The 17,068-nt window shown below is 39.7% G+C and overlaps 1 protein-coding gene across 1 annotated transcript in view; it reads left to right on the top strand.

Annotated features, from left to right (window-relative positions):
• Cntn3 (contactin 3) overlaps nucleotides 1-17,068 on the top strand; it is a 257,987-nt gene that overhangs the window by 53,915 nt on the left and 187,004 nt on the right. The gene's annotated exons all lie outside the window — the stretch shown is intronic.

Here is a 17,068-nt window from a genome sequence, read left to right as displayed (position 1 = left end):
TACATCCTAGTCATGATCAAAATTAATAACATTAATTAAATAACATTTCCATCACTCTGAAACATCATCTCGTATCTTCTGTTACTAGTCAAATTCACCATTCATTCAGTAATGAATGAATGTGAATGAATGAATGAATGAATGAATGAATGAATGAAAGGGCAAGGTAGCAGTCCTTGCCCTTTGTCATTGTGTGTTTTGCAGTGGCCATACAAAGGGGGGTACATAGCTTTAATTTTTAAAAGAAATATTTAATTTTAATCTTTACAAAATAAGTTGTCAAATTCATCCCTATCCCCCTGCCTCCTGCTACACCCCTGTCCTCTCTACCACTATTCCTCCCCATCATTGTGTCTTTTTTTTAACACACAGGGTCCACTTTGTGCTGCTAGTATGTTTATGCATATGGGGTCATCTGTCTAGTGGTGCATAGGTAGCCACTCAGAGGCTGCATCCCTAAAGAAAACTGCCTCTTCTTGCAACTGCCGTCGATTGCCCTTAGCTCCTCAGTGTGAGTGTGTGTGTGTGTGTGTGTGTGTGTGTGTGTGTGTGTGTGTTGCTTGCCTATATATACATTGCCTGGGTTTTCAGTGAGCCCCAGGGATCTACCTGTGTCTTCCTCCCTAGCACTGGGATTAAAAGCATGTGCCACCACACCTGGCTTTCCTTGCATTCTAGGATAGAGTCAGGTCCTCATGATAACAAGGTAAACATTTCACTGACGAGCCATCCTCAGGCCTGTGCATAGAGTTTTGAGTCTAATTTCTTTGTGGCCCATGTGAGAGCTATACAAATTCTCAGCCTCCCTTTGGCATAGGAGCAGCCAAAGCTGATGGGTAGCTAAGTAGGTGTGGTTCTGTTCCCATAAATTTTGTGAGCTCTGAATGTTTTGTATTTTTAGGGTTTAACCTGTCAGGGAACATTTCTTCTGACTTTTTAGCAAGATAAAATATGTATTTTAGCTCCTCAGACTGGACAAACACTCGAGGCAGGCTAAGATAAGCATCTCAGTTTGGGCTCTGCCGACTCCTGAAACCATAAGCTAGCTTACTATGGATGGTTTTGAAAGTTTTGGAATCTCAGTTGCTAATTAACAACTGAAACCCAACCTTTCCTTCAGCAGAGAATATGGTACACAGACATCGTTGTATTACCAGCTCTTTCCTCTCTAGGTCTATGTACAATTGATGGGCTTGTCATTGGTGACTATCTGGCCCCATTGTTATGGGACACTTCCACTTTGTATCTCTCTGTCCTTGTCTCATGCCCTGTGCATGACGATATTCATTGTCAAATTTATCTTATTAGTGAAGATAAATTGTATGGTCAAATCAGGATGAGCTCATCAGCCACTGTAGAGTAAGCCACGCCTCATATATGTGCTGTGGATTTGTCTCCATGACAACAAAATAAGTTTTATGCAGACATGTAGGTCTCCATTTTTCTGTGTTTGTATCGTGTATGGTAGTGTTTCTTGAATATTTTGAACAAAATCAAAGCATCTCTGGGTACTTCCTGTGTGAATCCTATACCATTTTTATTTTTTCCTGAGCTATTCAGGAAGCTTCCTAACTAAATTAAAATCCCTCCAAAAACTTCAGCTCTGCTTCAGAAAAAGGTTTCTAGGCAGTGCAGTGTGTATTATGTAACTAACTGAATGCACTTTTTTCTGAATAATTTCCAAAATTCTCAAAAACTGAGAAATATGTTACGTAAATGTCAATCCTATAGACTTCATGTGCTGTATGCTCCTGTGTTGACATTTTGAAGTTCTTTGGTTCTTCTGTTTTGTTGGTTGTCACATTTGAACTTAGAAATTCTTGTGGCTTGCACAAAACCTTTATTTAAAAAAGCAAGATTCAAATACTTCATGAACTTTGCAGTCTATCATGTTTTCTTTATGATGGCCAGCTGAAAATGATTTGTTTGTAACAGTAGTCATGCATGTGGCTCTCACTTCAGCAATCAGTGACTTCTTTTGAAATAGTAATAGGGTGATTCCACAGCTTTCTACAATTCTGTATTGTCCTGCAAATACATTTTAAATTATTTTCTTCTGTTAACAGTTGATGTCATAGGCTTCATTGTGGCATCTTCAAACATATATGACATCATGTCTTGTTTCTGTTCAGTCTGTGCCATACTAGTCTTCCCATTCCCTCCAACTCCATCTTGTTCATATCTTCATCTACCTCAAGCAGCTACCCTCTGCTTCCAGAATGCATATGTCCGGTTGTCCTCTCCTCTCCTTTCCTTCATTTGTCCTCCGTCATTGTCCCCATTCTTGGACTTCTTTCCAGATTTGCAATTCAGATGGTCTTGTTAACTGTTCTGAGATGACTGTTATTTTTTATTATTATTCTATTATTCTTATTTTACTTTTGGGAAGACTGAGTCCCTGAAAGCTGAGGTGTGCCTTACCATATGCTCATTAATGTTGATAAATTGTAAGTGCAAACATTAGCCACTTTCCCAAAATTCAAAGCCCATTAACCGTTTGCCTAATATTACTAACCTCTAAAATTATCTCTTGATTTAGAATTATCTTCCCCAAACTGTATTGTCTAAATACATTAGAATTTTGAAAATAATCAAAATATATTTTAACTGTTCTTCCTCTTATACTAAGTGGTTTCTTCATTTTTATTTTGCTAAACTCAGTTGTAAAATATTATTTCTTAAAAACTACCAAATACCAGATATTAATATTCAAATAAAACAGGTTGTTACTGAGGATAGCAACTTCATCATGGAACTTTATAAAATATTACAATTAAATGATATTGAAAGGAATCCTGCCATTAACAGATTATAGCAAGTTTGTAGAAGACATTTTATAGGCTTCACATTTATTGGCTTTCAGGATTATTTTATTTGCTTTATTTTTATAGTGTGTAGATCATATATGGAACACTTCTTGGTAAATAGATTTTATGCTACCTTTGAGTGCACTCTTAGTAACTCTTGCTACTTCGACATACAAGGAACATTTCCATCTCACGGCCAGATGAAATGAACCCATTTTCACCTGCCAAAAAAAGTTTTAAGGTAAGTCATAATAAGAAAAATTCACAAAGTTAAGGTTTACTTTTTAATTGCAAATGTGAATTAGCTGCAGTGAGCTTCTTTCCAGGCAATAGCTTCCTATTTAAAGACATGCTCACCAATCCTACTGTTTTAGACAATTTTATCTTCCACCCCTGGAGGCAGTGTGAATATCAAGTGCTTTCCCCAGCCCATGCCACCTAATGGGAAATAGGCAGATTATCTTGTGTATGTTTTCATCTGTTCCTACACTGTGACATTATGGTACTATTTTAGCATTGCACTTTACAGCTCTAAAAAGAAATACCTCATTTCTCATATCTCTCCTCCCTCACTCCAAGCCCACTGAGGCCTTGCCAAGCAATGTAGACATGAAGCTGGCTTCTGGGGCCTCTGACTTTCAGAATTTAGGTTAGTGCAGGAACTTTGAAGTCAGATGCTCCATCCTAGGAAAATGATAGAAGTTTAGGGAATGACTTGGAAAGCCATTTAAGTGAATGGTCTTAGCTTTTCTCCCCCTTTTTTGCAGTTATTAGACAATTATTAAAAATAATGTATGACTGTATAAAGCATTGAAGATACACTGGGAAGATAGTATCTCTCCCACTTCCAGTACCCTGAGCCATCGGGCAGCAGCTCCTATATACTTATTGTCTTTCTTAAGGGAAGCTGAGGTGCAGACTGATTAAGGAGCAGCTTATTTGAGATGATCAGAGTTCCAAATAAGGAAAACACAGATTCTCAAATCAGAGCATATGGTCCAAGGTCTTACATGTTACAAGAAAGTTCTTTTGCATGCTTTTTTTTTTCTTGTTGTCCTGTTTTGGTTTTATATTTTTAATTTATATGTTGAGAATTTCATGCATGTATACAATGTATTTTATTCATATCCACCTATCTTACTCCCCAACCAACATCTTCCAAACCCTCCAACACATCCCCTTCCCAACTTCAAATTGTCCTATTCTCCCACTTCCAAGCTGGAATTTTTACCTGGGTTGATCTGGTACAAACCTTCTGCAGGTAAACCACAGGTGTTGGGAGTTCATAAGCGCATGGCCAGCATTTGCTAACACTCCTCGGTCCTACCTCCCAGCTTTCACATTCTTTCCACCATTTCTTCTGCCATGTTCTCTGAGCCCTGGGGATAATGGGTGGTGACCTAAATGTCCCCTGTGTGGCTGAGCTCTCGTAGTCATTTATTCTTAGCACTTTGATCAGTTGTGATTCTCTGAGTTAACTTCTGACTACTGTAAACAGCAGCAGCTCTGACTAAGTTGAGGGCAGCACGGATCTATTGATAGGTAGAAACAAAACCTTCTAGACAGCAGTTTGACTATATAATCTTTTATCAAGTTGGCAATATACAAAATTCAAGATGTGTGTGTACATACAGGAGTAAGCGTGAGTGTGCACGCGTGTATGTGTGTGTTCATGCATGTGCATCTGTGTAAGACATGAAATCAGAAGGGAGTATAGAATTAATGGATAAGGAACAATGGATCAAAACAGGGTAATAGGTCTGAATATGGGCAGAGTGCAGTGAAATAATATATAAAAGCACCAAAATGATACTTGTGATTTGTATGCTTTGTATGATTTTACAAAGGAGATTTTAGATAGGGCAGAATAGAGAGCTGTCTTGTAAGAGGGATTGTGTAGCTTAAAAAGTATCTTAGAAAGATAAGCTAAGAGGGAACTATTAAACACTGCAAGAAAGCAAGGGAGATGGGGACTGAATGATTTTGGTATTTATTTCTAGAATTAGAATGCTTTTTACAGTGAAAACTGTAGCTCTGTGCAGATGAACCTTGCCATTCAGTGAGTTTTGGCCTGGTGGAGTTTCCCTACATGCTGGGAACATTTTGCTCATAGTCAGAGGTTCTCTCAGGCATATATAGCTGAAATATGGCTGAAAACCATCCTTTCTGCCTGAACATTTAAATATCTATGTCTGCTTTATTGGTTTATATTACCCTCTTTCACACTCCTTAAACAAACATAAATGTGGGTTCTTTAAAATACTAAATCAAAGTAGAGTGTGCAGTTCGATAAGAGATTATTCCCTGTCAGAGCATTTTCTCTTCTGTACTTGTGGAGGACAGTCCAAGTTTTGCATTGGAAATGTTTCAAAACAGAATCAAACTCACCTGGGCAAATTTTCTGGATTCTCATGCCCCACATAAGCCCTTCTGCTTCTGACTCTCTAGGGTGGGATGAAGCACAGATGGGTCAGCAAGACCCCAAGTGACTTAACGTGTACTGTAGCATAAGAACCAGGGCTTCACATCAGACCTTTTGTACCAGGTTCTACTGGTAGATCAATGTGGATTCATTCAAGCCTTTTTCTGGTTTGAAATAACTTTCAAATGAAGAACTCTCTGTGTGTTTGGTTCTCTCTCTCTGTCTCTCTCTGTCTCTGTCTCTCTGTCTCTGTCTCTGTCTCTGTCTCTCTCTCTCTCTCTCTCTCTCTCTCTCTCTCTCTCCATGTGTATATGTGTAGATGACTATACATTTAAAACTACTTTTCAAATTTATATCAAAATATATTCCCACCACTGACACTTGAAACTCTACTTAGTATGATTGATGTTGTTTTCCATGAGATTTACTTTCATGGTTTTGTAACCGTTGTTTTCAAAGACCTTTTTGTTATTTTACCTCAAAACAGTTTTTGTGAAGTATTTTGAATTTCGATAAATCAGAATATAAAAGTTTCTTTACAAGAGCAGAAGTATGTGAGAACCTAACATGTCTCACAATCTTCGGTGATGTAATCTCCTCAGCCTGTGAACATAATTCCCACTGTTTAGCTTTGGATGTAGGGAGGGGAGTCTCAGTACTATCCATTATCTCACTGTGCAGGGATTGTCTACAGACTATCATAGCAAAGTATTGCAAGAATAAGAAATGTATTTAAACATGTTCTTTTCAGGAAAATGTAATTAACTTGCATTATGTGTGTATAATACTCCTGCATTTTTTACTTAATGATAATGTTTGAAAAAATATTCTTCTGAATCCTAGGGTGCTGGATAAATATTTTTGACTTAACATATAATGAAGGATTCAGCTATTCTTTTTGAATTGTTGATAGAAAGCCAATTGAGAGGCAAATGACTTTTGGCAAAGAACTGCAATGACGTCAGTAAACCTTGGCTTACATTTTAATGAGTACTAGCTTGTGTCATGGAGATTTAATGAGTGTCCTGTAGGCTACATCTTTCTGCAGATTCAAAACATGTAACCCTCAAATCACTGACCTGACATCTGCCTTATTCTTATCATGTATGAGAATAAAAGCAATTTATTTATTTATTTATTTATTTATTTATTTATTTATTTATTTATTCATTCATTCATTCATTTATTTATTTATTCATTTGTGTGTGTGTGTGTGTGTGTGGGGTGTGTGTGTGTGTGTGTGTGTGTGTGTGTGTTTGTACATGTGTGAGGTCAGAGAACACCTTGTGGGAAATAGTTTTCTCCCTCCACTATGTCAGTCTGTAGTTTTGAACACATGTTGGAAGGTAGGGAGCAAGCTCCTTAACCTGCTTAGTCATATTGGTGGCCCCATAGGAGAATTATATTTAGTAGATCCAAAGTTTCCTCTCCATCTTCAGAATCAAGTTTTTTTAAGAGTAAAGCCATGGAGTCTGCACTTGAAACATGTTTCTCTGCTAATTTTAAAAATATTAGGGTAGAGTTAGTTCTTTTTATTAAAAATGATTGTAGGAGCTTAGGTGATGACTCTTAGCAGATACAGTACTTGCCACCCGAGTGATGATCAGAATTCAGATCTTCCCAAGAACCTACATGAAAGTCAGACAGGCACAGGCCAGCTGGGGTCCTCAAGGCCCTGGTGGTGGGAAGACATCCATGGGCCCCCCCAGCACCTTGTAGAGCCAGGCAGGTGGGCCCCATCATGATCAGCAGATATGTGGTGGAAAAATGGTGAAGGAAGAGAAGCAGAATGGTTCGTGTACTGTAGAAAGAGGCAGAAAGGAAGAAATAAAGAAGGAAGATAATGAGGTGTAGGCTGCTGTTGGAGCCCTGCTTACCACCTGGGGCCATGATGAAGGTGGTGGAGTAGGGTAATGGAGGAGGTCTGCTTGCTAACTGAGGCCATGATGATGTCCAGGCCAGGCTGCTGCAAAGGGCCGTGTCTAGGTCTCTGGTCCTATAGCAGCCAGGGTCTGTGTTAATGTCCCTGGCTCTTGCGGTCTTCAGGGACCATGCTGATTCCAGTGGTCTGGGCCACAACCTGGGACTCTATTGAGGTTCAGGGCTCATGCTTCCACTGGGGCTGTGCCAATCTGGGTTGCCTTCAATGCTACCTGGAGCCATGCCGACAACCAGACCTGGGCTGCTGCTGAGGACCATGTCTGGGTAGATGGTCCTACCACAGCTGAGCTCTGGTGTCCATGGCTCATGTTGCCACCAAAGGCCACATGAAGGCTAGGGTCTTGGCTGCAACCTGTGACCTTGTTGGTGTCCAGGGGCAGTGTTGCTGCCAGAGCCATCCTAATCTGAGTGGCTGGGGCTACCACCTGGAGCCAGGATATCGACCAGCTGAGAGCTGCTGCCTGGGTCCGTGTCTGGGTACATGGTCCAGCTGCAGCTGGGGTCTGTGTTGATGTCTGTGGCCCAGGTCAACTAGAGTGGGCCTTAAGAACCATTCAAGATGAAATCAGAGAGCCATGCTGAGCCAGCCCCACCCTTTGCTGGCCCAGGGAAAGCTTCCCTTGCCTCTGGATGGACACTGCAGCGAGAGAGTTGGCCCCTGCATGCTGGAGAGATGGCCCCACCCCTCACCACAGGCTAGGGTGAACTGAACCTGAGGGTATGGACTTAGGGGTGCTGACTCTGCCCTCTTGCTTGGGGTGGGTAGCCACAGTGGCCAGGACTGACCTGCTCAGCTACCACCCTGGCCCACACCTGGACCTTGGGTTGGCCTACCCTAACATCTACTCCATCTAGGACCTGCTGGTGCTCTTGAAGGCACTGTGGCACAATACCCAAAGGATCTCCAAGATTTGGCAACAGGATGTCCCAGAGGAATTCCAGTGAGGATCCAGTGATGATAGTTTACCAAAAGTCAGAGGCCTTGAAATAGACCAGTGACTCATTGCAATGAACATTTGCTAGTAAAGCTAATAGGACAAAAGGGTACACTGTGTGACACTCCCAGGCCCCCAATGCCACCAGGATGAATGAAGAGGTGTTGGAGCTAAGAGGTTCCTTGTTTATGTTTTTGTTTGCTTGTTTGTTAGTTGGTTGGTTTTGTTCTTATTTTTTTGGTTTGCTTACTTGCTTTGTTTTGTTTTCTTTTGTGGAGTGGGCACTGCAGGGATGAGGGGAGGATTTGGGGGGACCAGAAGGTGAGCTGAATTGGGGTGTGTGGTATGACATTCCCAAAGAATCAATAAAGAAGCTAAATTACAAAGAGAGAAGGAGAGAGAGAGAGAGAGAGAGAGAGAGAGAGAGAGAGAGAGAGAGAGAGAGAGAGAGAGAGAGAGAAAGGAAGGAAGGAAGGAAGAAAGGCAGTCAAGCAGCCACCTATAACCTAGAACTCAGGAAAAAGACACCCAGAGGATTCCTTGGGCAAGCTAGCTAGGTAGCCTACCCAGAATCAGCTAGCTCCTGGTTCAGCAGAAGACCTTGCCTCTACAAGTAGATTGGAGAGCAGTCAAAGAAGACACTGACATGTACTTTAGGTCTCCACTCACAGGCATCCACTTCTGCATTTGCACCTCCCCATCCCAACACAGGCAATGTTCCCACACACATGCAAACACACATACACTACACTACACTACACACACACACACACACACACACACACACACACACATACACACACACACACAAACACTGACTGCAGTTTTTAGCTAATCAGATATGAAGCACTTAGTGTTTGTGATGGTTAGTACAGGCAATCTAACAAAATTAGAGTCACCTAGGAAGCAAGCTCCTAAGAAGACTGTGGGATAGATTGCCTAGATTAGGTTAGTCTATGTGGGAATGGTCTAGATGAGCTTAACTCAGAATGTGGCAGTACCATTCATTGTATTGGTGTCCTGGTCTGCATAAAAGGAGACAGGGAGATGAGTGTCAGCATCCATCATTCTCTGGCCCTCTTGCTCCTGCCTGTGGACACTCAGTACTATCTAGCTTAAGCCCTTGCTGTCAGGACTTATCCCCACAGTGGACTGTATCCTTGGACTGAAAGGTGAACTAAACCCTTATTCAAAATACTTTGGTCAGATACTTTGTTACAGCATCAAGATAAGAAATGCCTAACGTAACAAATAGAGTAAACTAGTCTAGAAATGATTCACATTTATGTTATTTGTTGCAGAGGTGTGATTACTTAAGTCTCAGACTTTACTCAAGGGAAATAATTTAATTTTCAATCTCCACTGTTACTTCCTATTTCTTTCTTTTTTTTTTTTTTCTTTTTTTTTTTTTTTTTTTTTTTGGTTTTTCGAGACAGGGTTTCTCTGTGTAGCTTTGCGCCTTTCCTGGAACTCACTTGGTAGTCCAGGCTGGCCTCGAACTCACAGAGATCCGCCTGGCTCTGCCTCCCGAGTGCTGGGATTAAAGGCGTGCGCCACCACCGCCCGGCCACTTCCTATTTCTTATGTCAAGATGCAAACTGGCAATGAGATGGCCCCAGAACAGGCACAATACAAGGCTACAAAGAATATACAATAATTTGTATTATATCGCGAACAGATATTTCTTTCTAGTTTATACTGAATTGTTTCTGAAAAGCCTCCAGTTGACTTACAAAAGGAGATTAATATAAAACGGGACAAGCACAGATAAAAATAGAAGGAGACTGTTTAAAAGGATTAGAGGCACCTGGGAGATGTTAATTCTAACAGCTGAGAAGTGTCGTGATAGCTAAAACTAAAATGGTTTATAAATTTTTCATCTTCAATGTAAAAAGCTTATGCAGTTATCAGCAGAGGAAAACTGTTTCTGAGAATCAGTCAAGAGATATATTTGTTTTGAAGTTGCAGGCAGTGTGTAACTAGAAAACTAGGTCTGTTTGCCAAGAGATACAGAAGAATTGCTGTGAAATTGGCCATTCTGAGAGACTCTGGTGGCATTTTGTAAACTCTATCCATGAGAAACATTTCTATTTGGATCTATACCTTAGATTATAGCAAATATTTGGTGGATTATTTTGCTCTGTATATGGTATTTCATCTTCGAAATAGCTCAATAAACATATACACGATCATTTTTCTGATATGTATTTGAAAAATCTTAGGTGTGTGCATAGAGGCTATGTAATTTATAACTTCCACAGACTAGACAGTAGAATTTTGACTTTAGATGTTATTTTGGCCTCCACACTACAGAATTGTCAGTTCTCCTGAGTCGTTTGCTTTCTCGTGATATGAACTAAACAATAAATAAGTCAACGTGGAGCAGAGGGTGTTCATATTTCTGTTATTGCAGTTTCTTTTATCTTTGAGGCCACATCTGATGACTTAATCACTTTTGTACTGTACATAGAGATCCCTGATACCTGCTCATTCTGTTTAGAGGGAATATTGTGAAAAGAAATACAGACACTTTCATGTCTTGTTTGTACACCACAAAGTATGTGCTCAGCATGGAGGCAAACAACAGGAGGAAAGATGAGGTTATTTTCCTATATTTCCCTAGACACATGGCTATTTCTTTCCCTTCCAAGTGCATACAATTCATAGAATTACATGGACAGAGAATGAGTAGGTTCTCCATCCACAGATGATCCATAAACCTCATTGAATAAATGCATGAATAATTGGTTAAAAATTTGAGAGTTCTGCCCCATGTTACATAGAAGAAAAAGCTGTAACCTAGAAAATCATAAAGCAGGTGTTCCTAGCCAAGTATCTCATCTATAAAATGACATCAGGCAGTGATCTACATCTGCTTTTAAGCTACATCCTGATGGGTCTGCCAGGAGGAGTGATTTCCCAAATTAGCTTAAAATACTGACCTGTTCTGATTGTTTTTTATGTCTATTAAAAGATGGCTCCTGTTTTTAAATAGAGCTGTTTAATGTTGGGTCCAAAAATATTACGACTTCTATTTTGGTAACAACTTTTTTATAAACTCTTCAGGGGAAGATAGATTCTGCATTTTAGACTTTTCTTCAGATCAGAGGATCAACATTACCTTAGACTTGAAAGTGGCACAGTTGGTAATATAATTACTGTGGCATTGCTGAAAACAGAAAGTGAGGCCAAAATCTTCAATTTAAATTTCACATGTTTTAGTGAACATTTTACTAAGTCTTATTATTTTTACATGAAACTGTTGGTTCTTTCTATTCTCATAGTTGACAATAGTCATCTTTCAGAAAGATCAAATATACACATGCTAAATGTCTTCCATCTGTCCTTCCCAGATTCACCTTCCATCCTGCCTTATGCCCCAGCAGTCCCATATGGATACATCAGTGTGTCCCCTTGCATTTTCTGACTTTGGGTTGCTAGGGGTAATGGGGATATTAGCAGGGAACCTGAAAGTGGGAAGAGGAAAGGTCAGGGTGTTTATTGGCTTGACTTCTTTCTTAGTGAGTTGCCATATGTTGTCTGTGGGTCTTCTGTACACAGCTGCCCTCTGAATTCTATGAATTTCTTCTCTCCTTATCTTTAAAGCCTAGTCATGGAGAGACCAAACATATAATAGCACATCATGTCTGCTGGCTACATTAGTCCTTATTTTTTGTCAGACTCTTATCTAGTTGCTACACTGAACATGCTATGCAAAGAGCCTGATGAGCACAATTTGACAAAACCATCTTAATCACAATGAACAAAGAAAAATAGTTTTAGAACTTTTAACCAAATTTGTGCTCCATTTACATATTGTAAGACATGGTAGGGAAAATTCTCACACAGGTTACATGATAGAAGTTTATGGGCAAACCCTGGACTATAAGTCATTCAGTATAAATCCAATCCATATTCCATATGACCTTTATCTCTGAGAACATAGATATGAGTATTTTGGCTGCAGAAAGCAAAATATTCTGCAGATAGTGCTGTCCACTAGAACTATGATATAGGTAAGGTATGCAATTTAAAACTTACAATGTTTAGAGTCTGTAAGGCAAAGCTACTTTAAATGTCTTATTCAACCCAGTATTATTTAACGTGTAATCTATGTTGCATTATTAATAAGATATGTTGGTTTTTTTCCTTTAGTACTTCCTGAAATCTATTACGTGTTTCTTTGGCATATAGCACACTAGAGTCTATACTACTCATATGTCAAGTTCTCAGTAGTTCTATGTAGCTAGTAGATACTACAACTGATGTGTCTGGCTCAAAGTTTATAGCAAACACACACACACACACACACACACACACACACACACACACACACACACACAAGCATATTTTATAGAACTGCATTATCAAATAGCTCCCCACCAACGTAACTAAACCTAAGTGGTGGGTGTCCTCATCATAACAAAATACTTAAACAACCAGCCAACTTAAAAGGAATTAAGAGAAGAGATGTCTTAGAAAGTAGGGGCACTTGCTGCCACATCTGACAACCTGAGTTTAATTCATAGAACCAAGATGGTGGACGGGGAGAACCAACTCTTTCTTGTAAGTTGTCTTCTGAGCTCTATATATGTATATGTGCACACAACACTAAATAAAGGTAGAATGTAAAAGAGAGGCAGATATGTTTGGACTCACCATTTCATAGATTTTGGTGTGTAGTCCTATGTTGAACAGAACATTCTGGAAAAAAATGAGCTCCCAGAAATAGAAGAACTTTGATCACTTATAGGGGATCAAAAGCTCAGTAATGAGGAAGATATTTGAAGCAAAGTCTGTCTTCTCAGGACACAGTCCCAGGGGAATACATGTTCAGCTAGACCCAGCTTCCTGATTCCTACTACTTTTTACTACTGCCAGCTTGTTAGCAAGTTATGCATGCCATAGCCCTTGTGAGCTAGTCACTTTGCAAATGACCTTTTAACAGAAGCCTCGATAGCGCTTCATATTCAAACCACAGGCCTCTTATAAATCTGTTTCTTTTCTGCCAGAATTAATGCAGAGCACTCTCAGCACTGCTTGCTGTACAGTAGCATGTTGTTCATGTTGTATTTTTTGTCAGCTGTTCTTTAAAGCCCCATTGAGTAGTCCAGGGTAACCATTAACTCTCCATCTTATAGGCAAGGAAAGTGGGCAATAGCAAAATAAGTACCAGCCCAAAGTTTCAGGGTTAGTCAGCAACAGATCATGATGCAATCCCAGTTCTGATTCTAAAACCAAATGAATGAATGTGCTAGAAGTGAGGCATGGGCGTCTTACCGGTTTGAGTCTCGATTGGCAGGTTTGTTCTGTAAGAGAATGGCAGTGACCTTCAGGTCTGATATTTGCTTGTTCTTGTCATGGTCAACAGCATGGTGAGTTAGTGGTATGTGATGTAAAGATCAAACTTGTAAAGGGACCTTTCATGTCTTATATTTATAACTGGACATGGTACTTATCTTCAGAATGCCATTTAAATCATGTCCATAGGAAAAGTTTTGCAATGTGCAGTACATGAGCTATATAACCACATTTGGCAACTGTGACTTCAGGTTAATTTGTACTTATCCTCAATTTTAAAATTACTTTGTTTTCCCCATATCTTCTCAAATACAATTGAGGAATATTTGTTGGTACCGTCAGCCTTGTATTGTCCTGTGAATTTTTTATATTAATTTTTATCCATTACTGAAATACTGTGTTTTTATCTTTTTATTGATTAAATTTGTTCTTTGACAGTTCAAACATGTATATATCATGTTCTATAGTTCACCCCTTGTCCTATCTTATTCCCATCAATTCATCAATCCCCATTCTCTCCACAAATCTCTTTCCCATTTCATGCGTTATTACTACTACTAATTTATTATTATTATTGTTATTGTTATTATTTGTGAGACTTTATAAAGTGTGTGTGAGTGCAGAGGCTCACATATCACATCTCATTATGGAGGTCACAGGACAACTTTGTGTAGTTGGTTTTCTACATCCACTTGTGTCAGTAGGTTTGAGCAGCAATTACTTGTATGTGGTAAACCATCTCACTAGCCCATTGTCCTATGATTCTTTGGTTGTTGTTGTTTTTAATTTCTTTATTCTTGAGAATTTCATGCAACTATACAATGAGATATCACATATATCCTCATCCTCTGGTAACTTCTCTCATATTCTCCCCAAAAAGGTCTAGACCAGATGTATTTTTTTAATACTTTATCTTAGGCAAAAGACTTCAAAGTCATAAACACACACACACACACACACACACACACACACACACACACACACACACACTTGCAGGCACACACAACCATGTCTAGTTAACAGTGGTACTCAGCTGTTCATGGACATGTAAATGTGGGGCCATCCACTGGAATATAGGCATACAATTAGTGGCTCCATCCTCAAAAACAAATAACTATCTCTCCCCCAGAAACTGTCAACTGCCAGGGCTCCTCAATAAGCATGGAGCCTAAACCATATGCCCTATTTGTGCTGGGATTTTGGCTGGCTAGGTCTTATGCATGTCTTGGGCTGAGCCATAGCTCCTGTGAGATTATGACTGGAAGAGCCATTCTCTGTCCAGAAGACAACATTATATAGCATTCTTTTCCTTCCTTGGGCTCTTAGATTTTTTCCAACCCCTCTTCTATGGAGGTCCCTGAACATTAATTAGAAGGTGGGCATTGGGGTGTTGAGCCTGTATCAGGCATGTTAAGGGATGATAGATAGTAGATTATATGTGCACTGAAAGTAGTAATATGGACTTCTAGGGACAAATAGGATTAAGCATTTAGAAGTGTGCGGTATGAGGGAAGCCAGAAGGTGGATAGGAAGTCTATCAAAGGAGAGATGTATTAAAACACACACACACACACACACACACAGAGAGAGAGAGAGAGAGAGAGAGAGAGAGAGAGAGAGAGAGAGAGAGAGAGAGAGAGAGAGAAAGAAAAAAAAACACATGGAAGCCTACTATGTCCCAAACCAGTTAAAATTAAGAATTGTAAAAATAGTAGATTACAAATGAAATGAAAGATAAGGGCGATTAATGGTGGTAAAATTATTACAAAATGATGGAGGTAGGGTACAGATGGGAGGAGCATGGTTGTAGTTAGATAAAACAAATCTAAAGATTATGAAAAGCTTTATGGAAGCCCACTAGTTAGTAAGGGAATTTCAGTATATTTTTTAAAACATGAAAGATTTTGAACAAAATTATCCTTATGTGTAGACAGTGTTTCAAGGGTTATGAAATGAAATCACACTGCAATGCATACGATCCCTTACAAGCTTTTTGTCAGTGAGGCCCTAGAAATCTCTAAAACATAGGCCACTGTCATGACTGTTATGGGGTAGCTAACTGCTCTCTGATTGTATTTCAGGCCTGCACCAATAGAGAGAGTTTCAAGTTTGATACTGAAATCTTGGTCAAAAGTCCATGATTTGGGAGGTCATATGCCCTAGGGTAGAACTTTCTATTTTTATTTTGTTAAAATGGTCTTGTAATCTCATGATGGGGAAAGCCACAGAGACAGCTGACCCGAGCAAGTGGGAGCTCAAGGACTCTGTACTGACAGCGGGGGAGCCCACATTGGACTGAACTAGGCCCTCTGAATGTGAGTGACAGTTGTGTGGCTTGGTCTGTTTGTGTGACCCCTGGCAGTGCGACCTGGATTTATCTCTGGCAAAGGAACTGGCTTTTTGGAGTCCATTCCCTTTGGTGGAATACCTTGCTCAGCCTTAATACAGGAGGGAAGGGCTTGGTCCTGACTCAACCTGATATGCCAGGCTTTATTGACTCCCTGTGGGAGGCCTGCCCCTCTCTGAGGAGTGGATGGGGGGATGAGGTGATGGGGAGGCAGGAGGGAGAGGGAGGAGAGGAGGGAGGGGGAACTGTGGTTGGTATATAAAATGAAAAAAATCAAATAAAAATTGGTCAAGTAGTCAAATTGTCTTTTAAATATTTACACTTATACCCTTAGAACTGGACTACTTTCAGTCTTAGTCAGAGAAGCTGCTTTGTGCAGTGGGCAGCAGTGAATGGAAATGAAAACCTCTTCAAAGTCCCCCCCCTTTCATGTGTATGTATGTGCACTCGTGCATGCACGTATCACAGTCTTCTGGTGTAGGTCAGAGGAAACCTTAAAGGACTTGGTTCTCTTTCTTCATTTTCTGGGTCTCAGAGATTGAACTCAGATCATCGAAGTTGGCCACAAGTGCCTTTCCCCACTGAGCCACCTTGCTAGCCCTATGCTGTGATTCTTAATGACAAGACACGTTTCCTAGCACAATTCCAGCATTCTTCATTTTTGTTGCCCTTGCTTTAGCAATACACATTAAAAGGCATGGTACAATAAATTGCCTTCAAGCTCTAGGCCTTGGTAGCACTCCTTCAGCTTTCTGTGTGACAGCTAAGTACCAGCATTACTAAAGCACTCATATATAATTCCATTAATTGTGGTAGAGAACATTTATAAAACAAGAGCCACTCTCATGTCTCCGTGTGTTATTGTTAGAACACCCAGACACATGACAAACTGTTACATGGCTATATAACCTCTTAACTAAAATATATCATGATTGTATTAAATATTATGAATGCCTTTAGTAGCATTAAGCTTCCTGAATGGCAATATTCATCATGGTGCTGTAACATGATAGTTTTCTAGATACTATATACTTTATTGCACCCATTCTGTTTGCCAATGTCACGAAAAATAGCTCTATTTATTTTCTAACTCAACCATTTTTATCATCTTTCCACATTAGGAGGCATGCCACCATGGATACTACACTTTGGTGCCAAGTAAAAATGTTCATCTTCATTTATATTTAATACTTGCTAATGTTATTCATTTGTGGATTTTAATAAAGAATTTTAAGATGGTTGATGTTGTCATTTAATTGAGATATAAAAGAACAGGACATATTCAGCAAATACCTGACAGGTTTATAATTGAGAA

This window comes from Peromyscus eremicus, chromosome 3, assembly GCF_949786415.1.
Source record: "Peromyscus eremicus chromosome 3, PerEre_H2_v1, whole genome shotgun sequence".
NCBI classification, from domain to species: Eukaryota; Metazoa; Chordata; class Mammalia; order Rodentia; family Cricetidae; genus Peromyscus; species Peromyscus eremicus.
This window is presented reverse-complemented; position numbering and strand designations above follow the sequence as displayed.